The 27,059-nt window shown below is 40.8% G+C and overlaps 1 protein-coding gene across 1 annotated transcript in view; it reads right to left on the reverse strand.

Annotated features, from left to right (window-relative positions):
* NCAPD3 (non-SMC condensin II complex subunit D3) overlaps nt 1–27,059 on the reverse strand; it is a gene marked incomplete in the record, with an annotated part of 2,635,837 nt that overhangs the window by 1,782,870 nt on the left and 825,908 nt on the right.

Here is a 27,059-nt window from a genome sequence, read left to right on the forward strand (position 1 = left end):
AAGATGAGCTATAGTAAGAGAGTTGGCAGAAGTGTGTGATGATATAGGAGAGGTTTTGTCTTGTTTTGTGTGACTATTGATGTTTGTGGTAATTGGGCCAGGGTTAGGGTGAATGTCTCCATCCAGCAGTGATTGGAAATATAAGAAATATTCAAGCTGGCATTGTTTATATAAGATGTTGATATATTTTCTAGTTTTTTGTTTGCTAAGCTTAAAGTAAGCAAGTTTGTGGTGTTTGGTAAATAGGTAATTAGGTTTGATAGTGAGATTTAAGGTGGTAGGAGTACACGGTGAGGATGGTGAAGTGGTATGTTTAGAGGGAAACACAAGAGTAGAGGGGAGAGGATATTCATATGTGGTTAGGAAATAAGTAGTTACAAGAGGTATTAAGAGTGTTAAACAGATAGTTATCTGAAGGTATAATGGGAAAGATAATGTACCCATTCTGTATGTTAAAGGAAGTAACGGAGATAAAGAAAAATAGAAAGAAGAGGAAAGCGAAGTAGTATAAAGACTTTAATAGGTAGTGAGGAGGGTAGGTCTGAGTAAGATGGGTGTGGTTAGAAGAGATAAGGGTGAGGCCTGCTAAGGAGGAGATTATACTTTATTGGTAGGGGGTGTGTCAAGTGGGGGAATAAAGGTAGGACCCCTGGGGCGGTGGGAATTGGGGGCAGGGTAGGGAGCGGAGTGAGCCGAAGGAACGGAGCGGTAGAGACAAGAGAGCAGAGTGTGGATGAAGACAATCAGCAAAGTGAGAAAATCCAGAAGGTAAGTCTGGAAGTATGAGAGTTTAGCCACAGGTATAGACTCTGCTAGCAAGATGGTGAGGATGTTATAGGAAAGGAGATAATTAGGAATGGCTATTTCAAAAGGAAGGAGTATAGACAGACTGAGGGAGCAGAGTAAGGCAAGCTAAAAGGGTTTAGCAGTAAGGAGTGAAGTACTAAGCAAAAGCCAAGTTTGGTCACCACCAAGGGTCTGGTACTATGGGGCAAGAGGTAGATGCCAAGCTACAGATAGATATTCAAAGTGAAGAGAGAGAGAAAAAAGGGGGTAGAAAAAGTATATCAAACAATGCTAGACAGAGAAGAAAGGTTTCTGAGACGGTATGGCTGCTGGGAAACCTGTCTGGGTGGCTTAGTTTTCTAAGCACGGGCCATTACAACCATTATATAACAATATATGTGTGCCAGTATCAATACATACTTTCACTGTCTTTCAGAGCTAATAGTCACTTTGGGAGCTGTTAGAGGTTTTCCTTTATTTTCCCTATTGTACAGTGGTATCCAGATGGGAGATAGCAGATATTTGGTGCAGAGACAGACTGGAGCACAGGTTAAGTACTGTAGATAAGGAAAAAGAGAAGGCAGTGAGGTAGGCAGCACTAAAGCATAACTGTAAGTTTCAAACACTCTAAAAATGGTAACCAGTAATATTACTTGGTATTCATGGATCTATACTTTTCTAATAGTATCAGGTATCATTATATAAAACAAAACAGTTAATAACTTAACAGTGGACTAAGGTTTCAAAGGTTTGATAAGGACTAGCATTCATAGTAAGGATTTCCTTATGTAAAGTGACTTTGCACAATAACATTGACTTCAAGACATTCAAAAATTTCAACAATATTGTATATCATGAGTGTTGCTTACAGTCGCTATAACATTATGTTAATTAATAAAACAATATTAGGACTGTTTAATTACCAAACAATACCTAAATTCACAATTACACAGGATTAATTAGTTATCTAAGAGTGTTCAAATATCAAATGATGCTTAACCTCAACAGTTTACATCTTAAAATAATTAGTTGTGTCCTGGATTTTAAGGAAAAGCATCCATTGACTGACATACACTACAAGCCAGTGTGAGACTAGATATCTTTGAAACAGATAGCCTAGAGTGTGCAAGATTAGCCAGTTTGTCGACTAACAGGAGAACAGCAGGAAAGTTAATATATAAAAGACAACATATTCTGTTTGAGTGTTATAGGTCTCAGCAGCGGTCTCTGAAATGTGAGTTAGGTAAGGAGTGCGCTTATCTTTATAATCAAAAGCAATTAACAAGCCAAATAACATAAGAATAAAGTCGCAATAAAATGGAACTAATTCTATAAGGTAATATATAAGTAAAGGTAAACTATTCTGTTATTACCTACTGGATTCATAGAATAACATCTAAATTATCAAACAGATATACTAAGTTAAGTAAAATTAAGGGCAGTAGCACGTGGCAAACACTATAGCAGTGGTCGGGATACTAAAAAGCATCTCAGCTTGAAATATAGTGTTTATATACAAAGTGAAATGCAGGTTTGAACTGAAACTCAGTACAACCAGTCAGGCGGGACTCAATAATTTACTTAGCGCACGTGGCAGACGCTACAGCAGTGGTCGGGATACTAAAAAGCATCTCCGCTTAAAATATAGCGTTTATATACAGAGTGAAATGCAGGTATGGACTGTAAATCAGTACAGCCAGTCAGGCGCGACTCAGTAATTTCCTTAGCGCACGTGGCAAACGCTACAACAGTGGTCAGGATACTAAAAACATCTCAGCTTGAAATAAGGCGTGTATAGACAAAGTGAAATGCTGGTTTGAACTGTAACTCAGTACAACCAGTCAGGCGCAACTCAGTAGTTAACTTAGCATAATCAAAGTATAGTCAGCGGAGATAGCACGAGCGAAGCAGACGCAAATGAATTGTTATAGAGCTGTATTACTTGGGCCACACTTGTAACATCAGCGGCAGTTTAAGCAAATGTTAACTGTTAAAATCAATTAAGGCATATGGTCCGTTCAGCGACTCGCTGCGAGCATCAGAAGGTAATAATCCTATAAGAGCAAACAGTGTACACCATTCAGGGAGCAGAGAGTTGTTTTGTAAGCGGCAAGTAGCAGAAAGCACAAGTAAGGGTAGTAGGATGTAACCAAATAGATTCCAACAGCAGTCGGAACAAGTAGATAATAGTTATAGTGAGCAGACTGGACTAAATTGTGGCAAAGTGTACTCATAAAAAATCGCTACTATACAAGTATTTTATCAGAAATGAAAGGACACTTAACAGAGAGGAGCTACAAAACAATCAATGCAAACAGTTATGACATCAGTGAAATAGGCAGATACATAGACTACACATACGCTGACTATGCAAGCATTCTCTCAAATAAAAGACGCATTAACAGAGAGGAGATACTACAGACATACAATGTAAGCAGTTAAGGCATAAATAACAGGCAGATGCATAGACTATACATTCAGTAACTTGCTCAGAAACAAGGTAGAGAGCAACACATTAACAACTCTAATTATGCGAACATCTAAGTAGAGTATAGAGTCACATAACAGAGAATACACTTTAGAAAAAACAGAGAATACACTTTAGAAAAAACAAAACAATCTCACACAAGTTAACATTAGCGAGAAGTGTAATACCCAGACAAAGCTTTTAGTTACTTACTCAGTATCCAGCTCAGAGCAGGGATCGCAGCAACCAGATGAGAGAATAGTACAGGAAAGATGGCGGCCCTGAGTACGGGGTATATTTATAAGGTGAGAGAGAAGATAAGGGAGGGGGGGGGGGGAAGCCTAGAGGCGGGAAAGGATATTGGTATTAAGAGGAGGAAGTTAGGGGCAGGTAGTAGGTATGAGTAGTAGCTCAGAGGAGTTCCTAAGTAGGAGCAATAGTAAAGTGTCAAGAGTATCTTAGAAAGATAGATAGGAAACTGGTAGTAAAAGAAAGTAAGGTATAGTAGAAGCTAGTGATTAGAGTAGATTGTGAGATAACCTCGGGGGAGATTTCCCATAGGCTAGCTAATGAAAAAATAGGATAAGTGAAACACAGAGACAAGAGAGCAGAGTGTGGATGAAGACAATCAGCAGAGAGAGAAAATCCAGAAGGTAAGTCTGGAAGTATGAGAGTTTAGCCACAGGTATAGACTCTGCTAGCAAGATGGTGAGGATGTTATAGGAAAGGAGATAATTAGGAATGGCTATTTCAAAAAGGAAGGAGTATAGACAGACTGAGGGAGCAGAGTAAGGCAAGCTAAAAGGGTTTAGCAGTAAGGAGTGAAGTACTAAGCAAAAGCCAAGTTTGGTCACCACCAAGGGTCTGGTACTATGGGGCAAGAGGTAGATGCCAAGCTACAGATAGATATTCAAAGTGAAGAGAGAGAGAAAAAAGGGGTTAGAAAAAGTATATCAAACAATGCTAGACAGAGAAGAAAGGTTTCTGAGACGGTATGGCTGCTGGGAAACCTGTCTGGGTTGAAGCCCCATCCGTGGGGTTTACAGAAAGGCCAGGAACATTAGAAGTTTAGTTGAATTTAAACCTAGACGATATGAGAGAAACACTAAAAGATATGAAACTAACTGTGCATTTTGTATATTTATACAGCAAGGTGATAATGATTTTATTTAAATAAGGGCAATAAAAACTAAGACCAGTGCAGTGGGTGACTTACACTACAAAGGTAATTTACAGGGCACAGTGCAATGAATGTGATGCATTTTATGTGGGCAAGACTGTAAATAAAATCAAGCGAAGGATTTCATGCCATCTGTCAGAAATCTGCTCTGAATGTAAAAATAATGCACTAGCCAAACCCCTTTCTCTTCATAAAAGACACACAGGTTTTAAGCTCCAGATCCTGGATAGCATAGACATGGGTGATCTTGAAGGAGACATCCCGAATATTCTGGAGAAACATGACCTCATGTGGCAATTAAAGCTGAACTCTTTTAGGAAGCCTGGACTTTACTACTTTTCAATTAGAAGTGCACTGGAACTTAGAAAATTGCCACATTGTTTATATGACTTTTTTATTTTATTCTACCAGCTGGTTTTAAATCAGTTGTAATTTAAGTGTATATTTTGTTTCTATTATCATACATTTTTTCTTACTATTTTTTTCTTTTTCTGGTTCTCTATTTTTCCACTTTATTCAAAATGATGTGTAATAACAATATTAATTATACAATTATATATATTTTTATAGATTTTTTTTTTAGGGTTCTTGTACACAGACCTGAAGAAGACTAGGACAAAGGTGATCTTTGTTAACAATAGGTTACGAAAATAGAATATGATTTTTATATGCAAACTGTATATGTATATATTTATATATATATATATATATATATATATATATATATATATATATATATATATATATATATATATATATATATATATTTTTTTTTTTTTTTGATTGCCAAATGGACTAAGGTTGATATATTCCAGCCATGTAGTATATTGTCTTGGATAAAATCAAAGACTTAATAATCTGGTTAAATAAGAGGTAACACATCAAGCTCGAATGTCACACTGATGGGGGAAGGGATGTGAATTTAACATGTGTACCAATAACACTGTTTTACAGCACAATAAACTCCCTTGCCTGATAAAAAGTATATATATATATATATATATATATATATATATATATATATATATATATATATATATATATATACATACACATATATACATATACACACATATATACACACACCCACATATATATATATATATATATATATATATATATATATATATATATATATTAGAAAGCTTGTGAGGAAACTATTACTCTATTTTTGTTTTACTTGGATCGCTTTGTCTGTGTATTTAAAGGATTTTCGGCTGGAAACAGATTGAATGCCTTGCTTAGATTACTTTTGAATACTTACTAATTCTGTACAATTATTTATTTATTTATTTATTGACTTACGACAAGTTTAAGTTCGCTACTTCTACTACTTTTGTCTGATCTGATTAATATACAGTGATTAACTAGAGATATACGGACTGAAAATCTTCCACACACAGAAGTTTCTTACACGGTTTTGTTTTTGGACCCACTACACTTGTTTAGTGGGTTGTTTTGAGACTTTGGGGATACCACGGAGATTACTTGTTTTTTTTAATGATAAAGATATTCAGACTCCATTCATAAGAGCTGCCAGCAGCACCCTGTTCACCAGTTCCCCAGAAAACGGAAGGAACACCTTCAGCAGCTTGAGAAAGAAGAAAACACAGAAAGCATACAATGAAAACGGAAGAGCCTACCCTAGAAGGAGAATAACGCTAAGGAAAATTAAGGCAGAAAAAGCAGCAAGCTCAGATGCAGTCACAGAAGATATGATTAATATGTTTTGCAAGTTACAGGAGAAATGGTTTCAGAAGATACTCAGAAGTATGAAGAGAAGGGTGCATCCCAGATGATTGCTGAATGAGCATTCCAGTGCCAGTGTACAAGAACCAAGAGGGCATTACAACTGTGGGCAGTACAGATATATCAGTCTCCTGTCACACTGTTTGAAATGCTTGCACTGAGACAAAACACTGAGAAAAAGGTAGAGATGAGGAAAGAGTCCAACTGGGCATTTCTAAACTTGGAGAAAAATTATGTGAGAAGGTCCCAAAGAAAACTGATCTGGCCAGTCTCGTGATGTTATGAATTCTAAAAAAACATTGGTAAGTAGTAGTGCAGGCTACATACAAAAATACAATGAAAAGTACAACCACTGCTTAGACTTCCAGAGGGGTTTCCCAGTGGGAGTGGGTGTGCATCATTGTTCAGATCAGAGCCCACTGCTGCTCATACTGGTGTTAGATTACAAGAGAAAACAGGTTGGAGGGGACATATCAACAAAGTTGCTGTAAGCAGACTATGTGTCATTAGAGGCAAACTCTAAGAAAGAACTTCAGCAAAGAATATGGGAGCAGAATGCAAAACTGAAAGCACATGGGATGAAACTAAACTACAGACAAAACAGTTGTCACGGCAGCAAATAGGGAAATCAGAAGCAGCTGAAATTTGAGATAGAAGGGAAAATAGAGGAACAGATTAACAGCTTCAATCATCTGGGAGGAGTGATTGAGGAGGAGGGAAGTATGAATAGGAAGGTTAAAGCCAGAGTGGAGTAGCCGCCAGCTGGCAGAAAGTGTCAGAGGCAATGTGGCAGAAGAATACCAAAAAAGCTGAAAGAAAGGTGTGCAAATAGTAGTGTAATCAGTACTACTGTATGCTACAAAACCTAAGCAGTGAAGGCACAGCAGTTGAAGAAGCTAGAGGTGACTGTTGGAAGGCAGGAGAGTGGCAATGAAAAGAAAAAAAAAGATGACGGCTGAATCAAAACCCCAAGCCCATGCAGAACAATGAGGAAAATGGTGCTGCTGCTGTTGATGATCAGGACAATGATTTTCAAGTAAAATTCCTGGAAGTACTGTGCTAGGCACTCCATTTTATCCAGGTATCTGTAGGTCTTTAAGTTGCTTGAGTCCCAAAGTCACTCAGAGGGTATCAGGTCTCACTGCCTGAGGCTGAATGATATCTTCAAGCTCTGAAAGTATGTCACAAAACTGCAGAACTCTCGTCATCTCTTCCTGAGACTGGCCCTGAATCAGGCAGTCATGCAGGTAACGATGAATACAAATGCTTTTGGTTCACTGCGAGCAATAGCTGCAGCCAGGCACTTTATGAATACCCTGAAGTATCCAAGCCAAAGGGTAAGGAGAGAAACTTATAATAGAAGCTCCTCCTTAAATATGAGAATGCATCCATTGTAGCTTGGAATGCATAATTAGACATCCATTGTTTTTAACAAAAAAACATCTTTATTAAATTCTTACATATAGGTTCATTGGTTCATACTAGGCTATCTGCCCTAGGGCATTTATAAGCCTAGCCAGAGTGTGTATGGCTTTCGCCACCCATTTTAAAATTAATTTTGCTATGCCCTTTTTCGAGGTTAGTATACTGTGCCTCTGTCTAACAGTGACACAGAAGTGATACCCGGGGTAAACCTACGATCTCCCATCCACTCATCAAGATTCCTCTTGAAGAGAGTCAATGAGGGACTCTGCCTAACCTGGACTGGGATTTTATTCCAGAGTGAAGGGAGCCTCTGGGTTATGAATCTGTCCCTCCAGCATGTCCTATTTATTTCAGTGCTGAGGTTTAAGTCCCTCGAGCGCGTAGCTCGATGGGATTTGGATTTTCTGAGGTGCAGCATGTCCATTAATTCCGGGTTGGACATGGCTTTATAAGTCAGGCACAGATCACCTCTGAGCAGGTGGTATGCCACTGAGTAGAGCTGGTGTTTCCTTAACCGGGCAGCATACGGCATCTGTTTGAGCCCCTTGATCCTCTTGGTGAGGTACTTTTGGGGTCTTTCCAGTTGCTGCAGGTGTCTGGTAAGGTACATCCCAAAAGGGGCATTGTACTCAATTATGGGCCTGATGAGGGATGAGTAAAGAGGCACGATGACCTCCCCTGATCTAGATGTGAATCCCTTCATGATTAGGTGGGCTATATAAAATGTTTTTCTAACCACTTTGGCCACGTGGTTGTCAAATGAGAGATTGCTATCAACTTGGGTCCCCAGGTCCCTAATTACTTCTTCTGTACTTAATGGATTACCACCTATGTGGTAATTTGTGGGCACTTTGTTTTTGCCAAAGGGGATAACTATAAACTTTTTGGCGTTTAGCTTGAGGCCATGGCTCTGGCACCAGTTGTCTGTTTCTATGAGGCCCTTTTGGAGGATGCTTGTGTCGGCTGGAGAGTCTATAATGGCGCCCAGTTAGCAGTCATCTGCGAACTTGGTCAGCCACAGTCCTTCCATGTTGGCCTGTACCTCTGAGAAATATTTGGCCTGTACCTCCGAGAAATATATACCGAACAAGAGAGGTCCCAAGACTGAGCCTTGTGGGACACCACTTGTAACTGGTTTGGAGTCTGACATGGCTCCAGCTATTCTAACCATGTGGGTTCTGTCCTTGAGCCAGTTTGCAACCCATCTAGTGACATAGGGGTTTATATTTAAGCTGGTGAGCTTATCTATAATGCCCGAGTGGGGTATTGTATCGAAGGCTTTTGCGAGGTCCAGGTAGGCTAGGTGGACCACCTTCCCCTTGTCAATGGCCTTGGTGACTGTTTCAAAGAAATCAACCAGGTTTAAGAGGCAGGATCTGCCCTTAAAGGCGAACTGGGTAGGATCCAGTGTCTGTAGGTCCCCAATATCTTTATTTATAAGGTCCATGATGATCCTTTCCACAGCTTTGCAGACCAAGCTAGTGAGACTTATGGGGCGATAGTTTCCAGGATCCCTTGAGGCACCACCGTTGCTGTACGCCACTCTTTGGGTACATATCCTGTAGTAAGGCTAAGATTGAACAGTAGTTTTAGGTTTGGGTTTAGCTCTTCTTGGAGTTCATGTAGGACGCAGCCCGGGACACCGTCTGGTCCCATTGATGCTGTGTTTCTTGCTTTGGAGAGGGCAGCTCTTACCTGAGCATCTGAGATGTCAGGGGGGCAGCACTCTGCTGGGATAGATATTAGCCCTTTTGGTGGGGAGGGGGGGAGAAGGTTGCGCTGAACCTGTCAGCTAGGATGTTGGCAATGTCTGTGGGTTCGGTGTATTTTTTGTCATTTTGGACTAATTCTGAGCATATCCGGGAATTCCCACCCAGGTTCCTAACATAACTAAAGAAAGCCTTGAGATTATCCTTAGTGTCATGTGCAATTTTTCTCTCGAAGCTGGCCTTAGACGATTTTATGAGTGCCCGTAGTTTTTTGCTAATACTGATCAGAGATGCCTTCCCTTTTTGGGATTTTGCTCTGTCATGTAGTAGCTTCCTCCTTCAATTGTATAGTTTGTTTATGGCTGGGGTCCACCAGACAGGATGACTGCCTTTGGAGGATTTGGTCTTGGTTTTACTTGGGATTGCATGATCCATGCATTCCTGAAGGTATTCATACAATGTGTTTATAAAGGATTTTGTGGTCTGGGCCGTATTATCCACAGGCCCAGGGGCTTTGAAGGATTCCACCTTGGTTTTGAGGAGTGTGAAATTTGCTTTAGAGAAGTTTTTCACTGTGGTTTTCTGGGCAAGGGGTGGGGTCGGGATGTGAATATCCAGTGAGATTAGTTTATGGTCTGATCTTACCAGTGAGGGATACACTTCTGGTCTGGAGCATAGAGTCCCCATGTTGGTGATGATCAGGTCCAGTATGTTTTCCTCTCTTGTGGGAGTGGTAACAAGTTGTTCCATAGCATTTGAGTTTATAAATTCTAGGAACCTTTGGGCTAGGGTGTTGGAGCTACAGTAATGCTCCCAGTCTATGGTTGGGTAGTTGAAGTCGCCCAATATAATGGTGTTTGGAGAGACCTTCATATTTTCCAGTGTTCTCAGGAAGGCCGAGTGGGGTTCCTGGGTTTGGGAGGGTGGTCTGTAGCAGGTTATAAACTGGAAGGCAGTTTTACCCACTGTTAGTTTCACATGGATAGTCTCTGATGCTTCGTGCTGTGCCACCAACCTGGAGGTGTGGGTATCTTTGATGAATACTGATACTCCACCTCCTTTTGTGGTTCGGTCCAAGCTTTGGGGCCGAAAAGCATGGTATGAGGTATAACCTGGTAGTGCTGGGGTGCTCTCGAGAGCCTTGAACCAGGTTTCTGTTACTGCACAGATATCGATGTTCTCCATGCTAAGGAGAGTTTCGAGTGCATGCATCTTGAGGTTTAGACTTCTGGCGTTGAGTAGCATTACTCAGTTTCTTATCCCTTGTGATACCTATAGAGGTGGGTTTGTCTTTTGAGCCTTGCCTAAAAAAGGCACTATGGGGGTAGCAAGAGCCTTTGCCAATATCCGAAAGCCCAGGGGTGATAGGTGCAAGCCGTCCCTAGCGAAGCATCGTGGCTTGTCGAGCATGTCATCCCAGGCTGACAGGCATTGGATCCCCTTTGAATGACACCAATACTTAAGCCAATTGTTGAAATTGATAATCTTGTCTTCATACTGTGGCATCATTCTTGGTGAGGGCAAGATGCTACTTAAGGTCAGGGTCATACCGGCCTGGGCTACATGCTCAGAGAGCTCGTCTATGTCTCTTTTCATGTAGTCCAGGGTGGTACGTCTCAGGTCATTCACACCAGCATGGACAATGACCGAGTCATATTTGTACTTGCCTTGGAGTGACCCAGAGTCATATTTGTACCTGCCTTGGAGTGACCCGAGTGCTTGTGTTATGTGGCGGATCCTAGCGCCCGATAGGCAGCTCACCGTGACCTTATATGACATTGGCAATCTTCCATTTATATTAATGAAAAACAAACACTTACACCACTTTAACATTATGCATCACAGAAACCATTGAAACAACTGTAGTTGCAAACCTTATACATAATTTCATAGTTTAGTACAAGGCTATCTGCCCTGGGGCATTTATAAGCTTAGCCATAGTGATGTGGCTTTTGCCACCCCATGTAATGGTACAAAAGTGTACAGAATAGATTTAGAATACTGTGCCTCTGTCTAGTAGTGACACAGTGAAGACCCCCTTACATAATAGAATTAGTTTACTGTGCCTCTGTCTAGTAGTGACACAGAGATGACCCCCGGGGTAAACCTACGATCTCCCATCCCCTCGTCAAGATTTCTCTTGAAGAGAGTCAGTGAGGGGCTCTGCCCAACATGAACTGGGATTCTGTTCCAGAGTATGGGAAGCCTCTGAGTTATGAATCTGTCCCTCCAGCATGTCCTATTCATATTTGTGCTGAGGTTTAAATCTTTACCTCTCGTGGTTCTGATGGATTTGGATTTTTTGAGGTGGAGCACGTCCATCAATTCCTGATTGGACATGGCCTTGTACGTCAGGCACAGATCACCTCTGAGTAGGCGGTATGCTACTGAATAGAGCTGTAGTTTCTTTAGTCTGGCAGCATATTACATATGTTGGAGACCCTTGATCCTCTTGGTGAGGTACTTTTGAGGTCTCTCCAGCTGTTGCAAGTGCCGGGTGAGGTACATACCAAATGGGGCATTGTACTCAATCATGGGCCTGATAAGGGAGGAGTATAGGGGTACAATGACCTCCTTTGATCTGGATGTGGATCCCTTCATGATAAGGTGGGCAAGGTAGAAAGTCTGACCACTTTGGCAACGTGGGTGTCAAATGAGAGGTCACTATCGACTTGGGTCCCCGGGTCTCTGATTACTTTTTCCGTACTCAGTGGGTTACTGTCTATGTGATAATTTGTGGGTACTTTGTTTTTCCCAAAGGGGATGACTATACATTTTTTGGCATTTAGTTTAAGGCCATGACTCCAGCACCAGCTGTCCGTTTCAGTGAGGCCTTTCTGTAAGGTGTATCGACTATGGCGCCTAGTTTGCAGTCATCTGCAAACTGTCAGCCACAACACTCCCATGTTTGCTTTCTCATCTGAGAAATAAATGCCAAACAAGAGGGGTCCCAGGACAGAGCCCTGTGGGACACCACTTGTGTCTGGCTTGGAGTCTGACATGGCTCCAGCGATTTTGACTTTATGGGTTCTATCCTTTAGCCAGTTTGCAACCCATCTTGTGACATATGGATTTACATTTAAGCTGATGAGCTTGTCTATGATGCCTGAGTGGGGTATTGTGTCGAAAGCTTTAGCCAAGTCCAGGTAGGCTGTATGGACTGCTTTGCCCTCATCAATGGCTCTAGTGACTGTTTCGAAAAAGTCAACCAGGTTCAAAAGGCAGGATCTGCCCTTTACAAAGCCGAACTGGGTGGGATCAAGTGTCTGTAGGTCCCCAATGTCACTGTTTATGAGTTCCATAATGATTCTTTCCATAGCTTTGCAGACCAGGCTGGTTAAGCTTATGGGGCAGTAGTTACCACGGTCTATAGAGGTGCCTCCTTTGTGGAGTGGGACCACTGTTGCTGTACGCCAGTGTTCAGGTACATATCCTGTAGTAAGGCTAAGGTTAAATAGCATTTTTATGTGCGGGTTTAGCTCCTCTTGGAGTTCACGTAGCACGCAACCCGGGATACAGTCAGGTCCCATTGATGCTGTGTTTTTAGCTTTGCTGAGGGCGGTTCTTACCTGGACATCTGAGATGACAGGGAGGTTACATTCAGCTGGGATAAGTATTTCTTCTTTTGGGGGGTGAGGGAGGGGAGAAATTTGCACTGAACCTGTCTGCCAGAATGTTGGCAATATCTGTGGGTTCAGTGTATTTTTTGTCATTGTGAACTAACTCTGAGCATATCTGAGGGTTTCCGCCCAGGTTTCTAACATAGCAGAAGGCGGCCTTGTGGTTATCTTTAGTGTCCATAGCGATTTATCTCTCAAAGTTAGCCTTGGATGTTTTTATGAGAGAACGTAGCTTTCTACTAGTGCTGATCAGAGATGCCTTCTCTTTATGGGATTTTGCTCTGTCGTGCAGTAGCTTCCTTCTTTTGTTATACAATTTGTTTATGGCTGGGGTCCACCAGACTGGACGCCTGCCCTTGGTGGAGAGGGTCTTGGTTTTATTTGGGATTGCATGATCCATGCATTCTTGGAGATGTCCGTAGAAAGCATTTGTGAAGGATTCAGCATTGTGGGATGTGGTTTCCAGTGGCCCAGTGGGCTTAAAGGATACCATCTCAGTCTTAAGAAGTGTAAAGTCGGCTTTTGAGAAGTTTTTCACTGTAGTCTTTTGTGTTGGGGGTGGAGGTGGGATATGTATATCCAGGGTGATTAGTGTGTGGTCAGATCTCACTAGTGAGGGGTATACTTCCGGTGTGGAGCACTTTGTCCCCATGTTTGTGATGATCAGGTCTAGTATATTATCTCCCCTTGTGGGAGAGGTGACTAGCTGTTCCATTGTATTTGAATTTATGAATTCCAGGAAACTTTGGACTAGGGTGTTAGGGCTAGAATAATGCACCCAGTCTATGTTAGGGTAGTTGAAGACTCCCAATATGATGGTGTTTGGTGAGACATTCATATCCTCCAATGTCTTCAGGAAGGCTGAATGGGATTCCTGAGATTGGGAGGGTGGTCTGTAACATGCTACCAGTTGTATAGCAGTTTTGCCTACGGTTAGTTGCACCTGGATGGTCTCTGATGCTTCATGTGTTGCTACTAACCTGGAGGTGTGGGTGTCCTTGATGAATATGGACACTCCCCCTCCCTTTATGGTTTGGCCCGAGTTTTGGGGCCGAAAAGCATGATACGAGGTATAGCCTGGTATCGCTGGGGTGCTCTCAGGAGCCTTGAACCAGGTTTCAGTTACTGCACAGACATCGATGTTCTCCATACTGTGGAGTGCTTAGAGAGCCTGCATCTTGAGATTTAGACTTCTGGCGTTGAGCAGCATTACCCTTAATTTTTTTCCATTTTTGTTTTCTAAGGAGGTGGGTTTGTCTTTTGAGCCTTGCCTAAAAAAGGCACTATGGGGGTGGCAACAGCCTTAGCCAATATCTGGAAGCCCAGTGGTGACCGATGCAAGCCGTCCCTTGCGAAGCAGCGTGGCTTGTCCAGCATGTCACCCCAAGCAGACAGACATTGGATCCCCCTAGAATGACACTAGTAATTGAGCCAATTATTAAAGCTGATCATCTTGTCTTTGTATTGTGGCATCATTCTTGGTGAAGGCAAGATGCTGCTCAGGGTCAGGGTCATACCAGCCTGGGCTACATAATCAGAGAGCTCCTCTATATCGTTTTTCATGTAGTCCAGGGAGGTACATCTCAGGTCATTCACGCCGGCATAGACAATGACGGAGTCATATTTGTACTTGCTTTGGAGTGACCTGAGTGCGTGTGTTATGTGGCGGATCCTAGCTCCCGATAGGCAGCTCACCATTACCCACTCCTTGTTCAGCCTGGTAAGCAGAACGTCAGTGTGTCTGACTATAGAGTCACCTATTACTAGTGCATCAGGCATGGTGTTTGGCCTTAAGGGCTGTGATTGTTTGACACACTGATTTATTGAAGTATGTGTTGCATGTGTTATGTTTTGAGGTGGTGGATTTTTGGGTGTCTGCTTTGGGAGCCTCTGTTGTTTTGGTAAGTTTTTTTTGTTAGAGCCTCCGAGTATGTCTTTGTGTTATTATGTGTTTGGTTTGCAGTTGTGGTAGGTCTATGTGGGACTGGGTTTGCTGTGTGTGTGGTTACCTTCTCCTCCTGTCTGGTCTTGCCAGTCCTGAGTTGAGAGAGTTCAGCCTCCAGTTTGGCTATATGATTGCATCTCTCACATGTATTTGTGTTTGTTGGGAGGAGGAGAGGGTTGTCTGTGTACATGAGACAATTGTAGCATTGTCTCAAGATTCCCAGATTAACCAGCTGAACCGGAGAGAATGCTAGTAATCTACCACTCAACATGCTAGAATATTATAAGGGAGTGCTGTGCCTTTAAGGGAAGTGGGTACTCACAGGGGTGGTAGGTGGATGTAGTGCTTACTTTAGTTTGAGAGTGCTTACTTAGAAGAGAGGTTTTGAGAACAAGTGCTACGCTTATAATAAAGAGAGTAGACTGATTATTATACAAGTAGAGCTTTCTTAAGGGAAAATTTGAAGAGCAGACTTGGCGGAGCCAGAAAAAGTTTAACCGGCGCTGCAAATCGCGCAAAGTGGCACAAATGCAGATTTTAAACAGGGAACTTCAAAAGAGCTACAAATGGTCCAAAACAACCAATTACTACAAGCTCTTGTGCTGAGGTCACTCCTTCAAGGACAGATAGGCTGCTCAAGGCTCCCCACTCCCACTGGTGAGCAAAGAAACTTCCTTGTATCCAAGCAAGGCAATGGACAACACAGGAACTACACCACAGCCCAGAATACAGCAAAGCCTGTATACTGGTCTAAACTAGTCGAGGAGAGGCGGGAAAACAAGGATTTTTTTTTTTTTTTTTTTTGAGATAGAAAGCACACAGAAATGCAGGAACCAGTAATAAATCAGTTACACAGGCTAGCACACTTTAGTGGGCAGCCTCAACAGTTAAATTTAACAAACAAACAAACTTTCGACCAATTTTCGACCAAATGTAACTTTAAGTGCATATAACATATAATGCAACAAACAGCTAAAAAAACAGTTTAAGCTTGTTCAAAGTAAGCAAGAGAAGGTATTTTAGGTAAAAAACAGCAAAAAATACTTAAATCAGGAAAGTAGTTGCTTTTCTCAGTTCTCTGCTGCTAGGACCACGAGGAGCTGTTTGAGTAGTATAGCCAGAAAAAACGTCTATCCAGTCACTGTAAGTTAAGTATTATACAGCTCATTCAAATCCTGCCTTCTTTTAAACCTCATCCCTTCTCTGCATATATTGTTCCCACAGTTCCCATTTTTTCCTATGCAGTTTGCTCTTTCCCTTTTCTAAGGATCCCAATTTGAGTTGCTTTAACTCTGTTCCTATCAAAATTAAGCAGCCATTAAGTCCAAAAATGGCAACTGAGATTGAGGAAACAATAGTGGCAGGAGTGTTTGCTATACAACATTTTGAACTTTGTTGCCTTTAAAAAGGTGTTCAACATAAATGGGTTCAAAATGGGTCTTCAAAATCATCCTGAATAATAGCCATAGCCTCGAGTAGAACCCTTTTGTTTTTGGTCCTTTTTAAGAACTAGTTCTAGCATTGCTTGTTGAAAATCTTAATTAGGGAAAATACAATACTTTTTGCTTTTCAAGAACTGGTGGAATGGTTATGATTGTAAATGAGGTCTGGACCCATGAAATTCTACTTGGGTCCCCTTGCCTTTGATTATGTTTTACAAAATTCTAAAGAACGGGGCTAGCCAGCTTCTTCTTCTTTTTTTTTTTTTTTTTTTTGGCGGGGGGGGGGTTGTTAATGGATAAGGATCAAGGGTTGGAAAAAGGAGTCCGTTTCATATAATCGAATGTACAACTCTGCAAACCTCCAGTTGTCGAGCAGACAATAGCGAATGTTCACATCAGCAAATTTCTAACACAGAGAATGCAATTAGTTGGCCAACAAAATTTCTAACACAGAGAATGCAATTAGTTGGCCAACATTGTGACCCTCACCACAATACGTCAAATCCACCTATACATACCAACTTTGAGATCGCATTCCAGTAGGGAAAAGGGAAAATTGCCTGCTGTTGGCCAACTAATTCTATTCCTGTTTTCGACATTTGCTAATGTGAACATTTGCTCTTGTTGACTTGACAAATTGAGATTCACAAAGTTGAATCTTCAATAAGTAGACCCAGAAAAAGTGCAGGGGTAAGGAAGAAGGGAGTTAAAGTCACAGCTGCTACGTTTCAGGGTGTGGTTCACAGACGCCAGTCTTTCCAACGGAACATTCCCAAATCTTCTTTCCAACTCTTTTGCCATCAGTTCCTCTCCCCAAAATATTTCATACTAGGGCTGATGTAACCCAAGTGCATTATTCCACATTACTTTGCACTGAACCTCAAAAAGCCACGTTTTAACCTGTTTTATTAGCCTTTTGAAATAACCTTGGACCCTCCCCCCCAAAAAAACTTTCACTGCTGCAACTGTCTCATCATCAAACAGATTGATACTGTGCTCTAAAATGAATACAGTTAAGAGTACTGGACAAAAGACTGACCCCAACAGCATTCCCAGTAGTTATCATCCCTACTGAATACACTGACCTTCTCAGCACAATGTGCCATGCCACATCTTTCAACCATAAAGCAGTTCATCAGTGCTAGGACTATTATCAACCGCACCCCCACCTTCTCAGCAATTTCTTGTGCAGGTCCAAAATTATAGAAATGGATTATGTTTCACTGATTTCTCCCATCAAGGAATTAATCTCCTGCACAGGAGACCGCTGCCCTCTAGGAAAGAAACAAGCCTGTCCCTCCTCATTTTCTTAATAGCTTTCCCTGACAATGTGATTATGTTACCAAACTTGTGATTTCTAGAAATACCCTTCCTTCGATCTTGTACAAGAAAATCATACTTGCTTTCTTCTAGACAGTGCTATATAGGTTATCAGCCAATGATCTAAGTAAGCTGACAATGCAGCACACAATGGTCTTGTTCCCGACAATGTAGAAAGTAGACCAGATATTAGTGCAGAAGCCTCTGTAATGTAAAACCATAAATCTAGCCAAAACTTAAAACAGATTAAATAAGGTGCTGATATTAAGACTTTTAAAATATTGCAAAACTGAGAAGCCTCCATCAAAGAGGAACTTAATTTTAATGTGGTGTTAAAGGAATCTACTTGCATTAATGTTATTTCTTGAAGCTACTCTGTTGCTTAAGATGATTCCTTTTATGGATGCTAGAAATGTAAGTGATAACATGTTACTACTGAGTCACTAGATCTCATTCTACCTCACTGTTCCATTAATAACCAATGGGATTTCATGAAGTGGAAGCCTCTGGCTGGTCCAAATATCAGAGATTTCATCCCTTCCTCCAGGATCGATGGACACCCTCCCACCTGATGTCAGAATGTTCCAGGATAAGGGCCATCACAGCCAGTGTTATCTTAGTTCCTCTCTTGCTGTGAAAGTCTGAACAACCAGCATCAACAGTACACCAGAGATAGAGCATCTAAAGATAGGTGCGTCATTGGAGAAATTCTTTCCTGTTTGCATTTTCTTCACTGTTAAGAAGTCTAAAAAAAATCTAATGCTTGCACAGAGTGTGGAAAGCAAATCCCCTCATTGTGACTTCCATTCATTCTGCCTATTTTGCCTGGGCTCAAAGCAAGACATGCCCAACTGTCCCCAGTGTGTCTTCTTTACTTATAGGAGTATTAAGCATAGAGTAAAATCCTAGCAAAAATACTTTGAGAAGGAAAAGACCAAGTCCGTACGTTGTCAGTGGCTCTCACACTGAATGTAGTCTGCAGGCCCTGCTGCTCATCTCCCTCCCATATGAAAGAAGCGTCCGAGAGTAGCTAGGGAATCTGACAACAGCATATATCTGTTGCAGAGATTCCCCCTAAGCTCAATATGGTTACTGGAGGAAAGATGCTTTCACGGTCCCCTTTAATAGCTGGAGCTGAGGCTGCAGATGATACCTCTACAGAGGCCACCATGTTGTCACACCCTTCAATGTCTGTGCAAATTCAGACCTCTGAGACATCACATGGGTGTGCATTACTAAGCTGGCAGCGGCTTCCAAATCCCCATTATGATCCATAATTGGAGAGGGAGGTTTTCCATGCATTAGTACCCAAGAGGAGACCACAGCACACTTAACTGCAAGTTGTGGCCGTCTGTCTGAGGACTATGCCCACCCAGCTGATAAACTCATGATCAGGCCCATACCCAAATACGAAAAGGCTGCTGTCTTCTTGTCCGGCCTATGCTGCATCGGCCCCAGCCCACATTCCAAGACTATCCACGGGATTTATTCAGGATAGCTGAGCATCTCTCTGATTTTATGAGCTGCAGACAGCTGGGTCCTGATAGAGACCTTGCTACAGGCGCTTCTCTAGCAAAAATAATAACTCTCCCCAGGAGTCCTCCACTTCCTATGGCTTCAATGAGATAAGCTGGCATATATGGACCCGATTTCTACTGGGTCATATGTCAGCTCAGAGTTAGAAGACACTACTGCCTTAGTCTCATCACCTGAATATTTATCCTTTGTGGAGACTCTGCACAAAATGAGAGAGCTTTACGGTCTAACCTGACCAGTAAGGACATTACACTCACTGGCCATTTCTAGTAGCTGCAGAAATGGTATTGCACACATCTGTACCACACTAGTTCAGCCAGTACATCATACTTGTCTCTGTGGTCCTGCCAAGTAAATGGTTTAGCTGTATAAAAGGAGTGGGTAAGAACAGAATTTCCAGTTACTTGAAAAGGCTAAAAGTATATTCTTGTTCTTGGCCTATCACCGCCAGCTGAATCCAGACAATGAAAGCTCCCCTGCTACCCAAGGATGCATCTGAAATGAACAGACAAGAGAAGTAATGCACAAACAAATACATTAAGTTCAAAGGGGCAAAACAGAATTTGCCCTCACAATTCTGTTTTCTCCCCTCTACATAGTAAATAGCCTGCGGAAGTCATCACTGAACATCTGCAATGTTAAACATGCATTTAAAATATTTAAAACCACTTATGTGGCCTACATTGCACTTGCTTAGACTTCCATAACTTTTGGCAAAGTATGTCTACAAGTAACAAAAATATTATTAGAGGTATGTGGAGTAATTCTAGAGAGAGAGAAATGGAAGGACAGTTGTGCATTGCTGAGAACTAATCAGAAATAATGGCAACAGTTGAAAAAAATTCTGAAATCAGCCTCATCATTTTTTTTTCAGTGCTATAGTGAAGCTATAAGTATGCATTTGGCTTAATTGGGTACGATTTTTTTCTTTTATTTTCATGGCTACACTGTAGTGTTTTCCGATAAATTTTTTCCAACCCTCCCCCGTGTCAACAACTGGACTCAAATATGATTCACAAACACACTTCAAAACAACACTTACTTCAAGGTGAATACTTTACTTTTTTTGACTGGTTCCTTTGGCACCCTATGCCACAAACCTCCTAAACACTAACGTACTGAATGTCTTTGTTCCTGCACCCTGAGTAGCATCAAACAGGATGTCATGGCACTAATTTGGGAAGCAGGAAACAATGCATGTCTCAGACTGGGGTACATGGGTGATTTTTTTAAGTGTGTGTGTGTGTGTGTGTGTGTGTGTGTGTGTGTGTGTGTGTGTGTGTGTGTGTGTGTGTGTGTGTGTGTGTGTATACACATCTATATATATATATATATATATATATATATATATATATATATATATATATTTTTTTTTTTATCTGAAAGTGTGAATAAATTTCTTAGAAAATGGACAACTGGTTCAGACTGCTAGCAGAACCAAAATATACAATCTTCACAGGTAGAACGCACTTATAAATTTGAACTTTAACCTCCAAATTTCCACAAAAAAATATAGTCAATATAAAAGCTTTATCACCCAGTACCTCCACAGCGCCTTTGGAATAAACTCACTTCCAACAAGGAGCTGGAAACAACATATGTTCCTGATCCAAATATTTTAGCTTGTTACACAGAATTGCTTCAGATGGTTATGAAAAGCTAGGTTTATGACAACATAAATATGTACAGGTCCTGTTATTTTTAAATTCCAACAGAAATTTCAGAATAGAAATGTAGTATGAAATAAACACTAGCAGATCCAACCTATTACACAAGTGTGCATATTCCACCCCCTGCAAACACAAAGGTACCCATAAAACTGCCATTTTGTCATTCTGCAAAAAAAAATCTTTCAAAAGGGAAAATACTTTGGTTATCTAAAGATTTAAAAGTATAATATTAGTAAAAAAAACAAAGGAATTTTACTGGCCCGAGCTCTCCGACGACCTTGCAATCAGTTGCAGTGGCAAACTAGATCTGAGGTAGGACGGAGAGCATCATGGGATAGGGGCCTGGCCTCAAGCTACTCTGAGATCTTTAGTAAAGCGGCCGACTCAGAGCCAATGGCTCAGCACCAAACCCATGTGTAAGCTGAACAACTTCGCGTGCGGTAGCGTTGTCGCCTCATAGCAAGACGTTGCATTCGATTCTCAGCTAGAGCGTCTTCTGTGTGGAAGCATATGTCCCGTTCGATTCTCAGCTAGAGCGTCTTCTGTGTGGAAACATACGTGAATGGGGCGTGCCTTCGTTGAAGGTTGTGCGTCAGGGGCTGGTAACCTGCTACGTAAAAATCCACTACCAATCATTAGAGGGCCGGAGTTCCACTGTGGCGACCACTAACCGGGAAAAAGCCGAAAGACACAAACAAACATTGAACAACTTCGCATCCTATGGTACTATATTTTACTGTTATGCCAGACTTTATTTTGCCACTGCATTGTAATCCAAGAACCCCAAATCAACTTGTTAATACAGTACACCGGAGAAAAAGTTGATGAGCCACAAATGATTATCCTGTAATCCTGTATTTGATTGCTTCAGTCTACTTCAAAAATCTCCAATACTAAGAATGTCACTTAACCACACAAAAGTCGGAAATCTTCCCTGACAAAGGGCACTTCTCCCTAAAAGGCTCAAAAGAAAATACCATCTTAGAACTAAAAAAAAACATGTGCACACTATCTTTGGTTTCCGAGCTGTTTTAACACCTCAAAATCATGTGGGTGCTTCTTAAAGAATTTTAATGTGTCCTCCCACAGATGGCTGCCTAAGGGGTTTAACATATCAACATGATCTTGGTTTATTTCAAGCCTCTCTCTTTCTCAAAACCCATTTCAAGTCTGCTTCATACAAGTCATACAGGGCATAAGGAAGTTGTGGTGTATCTCCACCCCACTGACATATAATAAGATGAGTGTTAGTCACTGTCATTTTACATACCTTCTGTAACATGACTGCTACTTTTTACTTGGAGTGACCATCACTTAGGTTTGTTTCAGAGCCTGGTTTATACTATACTAGGGAGTTACACAGGTGCAACCAAAAAAGTAGCTAAACTGCAAGCATTTGCTCAAAGTATCCTTTTGTAGTCCAGGATGAACTGACAGTCCCCTTCCCCCACACTGTTTTTGAGGTGCCAGAACGGTCACTGCACTTAAGAGATCCTTGCAACTTCAAGTGTGACAGCCAGTTCTGGAAAGGAAGAGATTTCAAAACAATTCTGCTCTCCAGTGCCTGCAGTGGAGATATATTTATTTTACCTGACGGTTGTAGAAAATGCTTTATTTTTAATTTGTTTTATAAATAATATGGTCGTTTTTTCCCTTGCCAAGCAAGTTCACAACAAAATATGACCGACTTTCTATTCCTTAAGTGTGGATAATTACTTTTCCTGAGGCATCAATGTCTTCTAGCATCATATTTTCGACCCTTTCTTGTTATTCTGCTCATATAGTGATTAATCAAAGTACAAGGGGAAAAAAAATCACACTTCTACAAACCTGACTCCTTGATAATGACACAGTAAAATTAAGGGACTGGAAAATCATTTAATTCCCCAGTCCCTACAGTGGGAAGATTTTTTTATTTTTTTTATTTTAGAAGGGTCTGAATATTCTAGGAAATTCTTTTATTAGCTGCATTTGTTTAATAACTAATGTTATTTCATTTTTCTCCTTGCTATGTGGTTCTGTAATTATAGAGCCAAATATTACCAGCCTTCTATTCCTTACCTTTGGATAACTTTTTCTTTTCATTTTGCAGCACTCACGTCCTCTGGCATATTTTTTTTTTCTTTTCTTTTTTAATGCTAATCTACTCATTAACAGATTTGTTAATATACAACACAATAGCTTTTCAGCAAAACTTACTCCCTGATAATGAAATGACATAAGTAACTACTGATGATCTGAGCTCTGTTACTCTATGTACTTCTGCAGGAAATTGTACTCTTGATGCTTACAACCATCATTGAATTGAGGCATGTATCAATTCCTGTTCCTCTAATTGAACTTGTATATATCTGTCAGTAATTGCAGAGGACTAAAGTTCTGCTTTCTGTACTAAGAGAACATGATTTGAATCTTTCCATCTTCATTTTCCTACTATGGGAATTTAAGCAAGTGACTTGACCCGGAAAGTGCTTTGAGGCAATTGGGAATTTGGTCTAAACTCTCTAATGGTCTCATGGACTACATGCTTATCAACTGTGTATGAACCTGAAGTCATTATTTAACTATAGTCTTACAGCAGACTTTGTGCCACGTTAAAGGAGGAATGCAACTGTCATCCCCTTCATAAGGGAGAACCTTCAAAAGATCCTGGAAATTACAGATCCATTAGCCTGAATAGTCTTATTTGCAAAGCCATGGAAATTATCAACAAGAACATAGGAGACCTCCAGACACTGGACCCATCCCAGTATGGCTTTGTCAAAGGAAGGTCATGCTTACTGAACTGGCGGACTTCTTTGCAAACGTCGCTAAGGCAATAGATGAGGGGAAAACTGTGCATACTGCCTTCTTAAATCTGGCTAAAGCATTTGATACAACAGTCCATCTGGGCACTGTCGACAAATCTACGGAACTAGGTATAAACTCCTTTATAATTCGCTGTATAGCTAGCTGGCTCAATGACAGGACCAAAGAGGTTAGAATCTGTGAGGCCACCTCCACAAAGAGGATGGTCATCAGAGGAGTCCCCAGGGTTATGTGCTAGGCCCACTCCTCTTTGCCATCTACTTCTCGGATGTCAAAGACAATGACAAAGGCTGCTGCCTAAGCAAGTTCTCAGATAACTGCAAATTGGGAGAAGTCACTGAATCCCCCCCAAGACTAGAACACCCTTCAGGACGGTCTAATACATACAAACATTTGCTGCCAAAGCCATGACGTAAAACTCAGTACTACAAAATGCATTACAGTACTTTTTGGAAGTCTGCCACCCCAGGTAACTATGTCATCAATAAAACACATTTTAAATTTGATTTAGTAATCAGTGATCTGGGAAATGCTGTAGATAGTAACCTAGCTTTCAACCTACATGTGTCCAAAGTAGTAAGAAAATCCTTCGGTGTTGCTTAACTTATAAGCCAGGGCATGGCATCTTTGTCCAGAGAGGTCATCATACTACTCTACTCGGCCCTCATCAGACTCATCATAAAGCATAATGCCCCATCAGGTATGTACCTGCTCGAACATGTGCAGGAAGGGGAATGTACACAAAGGTCCCTTACAAAAAAAATACAGGGAGTAAACACAATTTCCTACGCCAATTGTCTCAAAGCCCTGTCTCTTTACTGAATATCATACAGACTTCTGAGAGGTGATCTTTGCTTGGCATAAAAAGCACCCATGGACTCTGTTTTGATGAACCTTTTGTACATCCACAAAACAAATCAAAATTACTAAATTAAAAGACCTAAATTTTGCTTGTGATATAAAAAGAACATGTTGGAGAGCCTGAGATGTTTCTCAGAGGGAGTACAATTGTGTAAAATCTTACCATAACAGCAGACGTCCTTCTATTCACTGTTGCAGTATCATTCATTAAAGGGATCCCCTGGCAAGTGTAGCCCAATGTCTGGCCAGTACATCTAAGCCTTGGGATTTATCGACATCATACGTCACACACATGCTCTCCCACTCATAGCAAGGGGCATAATGGTGATATACAGAAGGTACATACTTCAGAACTGAAAAGCACCAGAAGGAACAGTAGTCCAAGCAGGGGAAGCAGCACATGTGCATCCAGAAGGAAAATAAAAAGGGAAAAGGGAGCAAGTTAACATATAAACATCTATGTGTGTGTGTGTGTGTGTGTGTGTGTGTGTGTGTGTGTGTGTATACACACACATATATATATATATATATATATATATATATATATATATATATATATATATATACATATACATATACGCACACACACATACATATATTTATATTGGAACACTTCACAATACTGAAATCCTGAATGTTCGAATTTCATATGGCCGAGACCATATGATCAAACTTTTGTAATCCCAACAATGTGATCGAAGATCTGCATGCAGCGCGGAATGGGAGATTTCCTTTTTCTTCACTGTAGTGCGATCTCGGAGTTGGAATATTTCAGTAGTGGGGGGTGCAGGGGGGCTTGCCCCCCCACAGAAACATTTAAATTGTTGGGGGGGGGGGTTTGGATTTGTTTCGGAATTTCTATATTCTGAAACAGCGATCATATGGTGTCTATCATATGAAATTCAATGTTTTGGAATTTCAAGATTCGGCTGTGAATCCATAATATATATATATATATATATATATATATATATATATATATATATATATATATATATATATATAGGTCTACTTTGTTTTGTTGAATCTCATTTCACTGAATTTCATTTCATCCTGATCACTTCGTTGAAAACGAAAATTACTGAAAACTCATTTCACTGAACTGAACTTAGTATATATGGCACCGTGTAGAGTACTGTAAGGCAAGTAAAAGGCATACTGCCCTTTTCCCCCACTGTAGTTTGATCCTGGAGTTAGTATATAATAGTTAGGGGGGGCATGGGAGGCACAGCCCCCCACAATGGGGGGTGTGGAGGAGTAGACCCCACCTTGTTTTATATTGTATTTTACCAAAAACTTCAAAACAATACATTTTAAACAAAAGACATGCATAGTTGCAAAATCAATGACAAACTCTCTCCAGAAAACAATATGTACACAAGCTAAGTGGGGGGCTACACCCCCACACCCTCCCAATGCGGGGGGCTGTGGCCCCCTCACCTCCCCTGACTATATATACTAACTCCAGGATTGCACTACAGTGGGGAAATGGGGATATACTTTTTACTTGCCTTACAGTACTCTACACAGTGACATATATATTAAGTTCAATTCAGTGAAATGGGTTTTTAGTAATTTGAGTTTTCAGCTTAGTGGTCGGGGTTAAATGAAATTCATTGAAATGAGATTCAACGAAACAAAAGTAGACACATATATATGTGTGTGTGTGTGTGTGTGTGTATATATAAAATTACAGTAGTATACAGATAGATATTCTGATTTCCTTTTCCTAATGTTTTTAACGGAAGAGGGCATAACGTATGCTGAAATAAATTTGGTTGCATTTCATGGTTGCCATCAATGCTAGCATTTTTTTTGTAGATTAGAAAATGCTCATGCACTCTACCTGTGTAAAGACAGATTTAAAAGTCATTGGAAGATGTTCCTTCCCAATGATGTATGTAACAGATATGCATACTCCTCTGGAAGGATGTCACAAGAAACCATAAAAAAGCCTTCTTATAAACATTATCAGTACACGTAGGTGACAAGATTGTCACCTATCTCATGTCCTGCAAAGCAATCCTTATTTGGGCAGTTCTGTCTGGGGGGGGGGCATGAAAATGGTAAATGTGTTGACACTTTACAAAAAAAATATTTTTTTACGTTTCTCTAAATGTCACAGACAAAGGTATTTTAATATATAAAGCAGTATTAATAATCAACATATAAAGCTTAGCATTTCAACACTGTGATGCTGCTTTATGTAAACTTCTCAGAAAAGGTGACAGCTGCCTTTGGATCCTTGACTGACCAAATTGCTTTGTTTTGCTATGAAAGATGTGGCTACATGGGAAGCTGTTGTAAATCAGTGTAAATGTGCTTCCAATCTGCAATAAAGACCATGGAAAACAGTTTCACACCTCTCTGTCTTTTTTTTATAGCAGCTGCTGAGCTCCTGACATCAGCAGGACTAATTACACAAAAAGACTGTTAGCAATACCAGATAACGTAAACTACAGATTTCTCTGTGTCTGTGGTATGCCATGCAGGCAGAGACAAATTCATCCTCAAAATATACGAGATGTTAAGCCTTAAAAA

The sequence above is a fragment of the Protopterus annectens genome, chromosome 8.part0 (genome assembly GCF_019279795.1).
Source record: "Protopterus annectens isolate FY-2018-M chromosome 8.part0, PAN1.0, whole genome shotgun sequence".
NCBI classification, from domain to species: Eukaryota; Metazoa; Chordata; order Ceratodontiformes; family Protopteridae; genus Protopterus; species Protopterus annectens.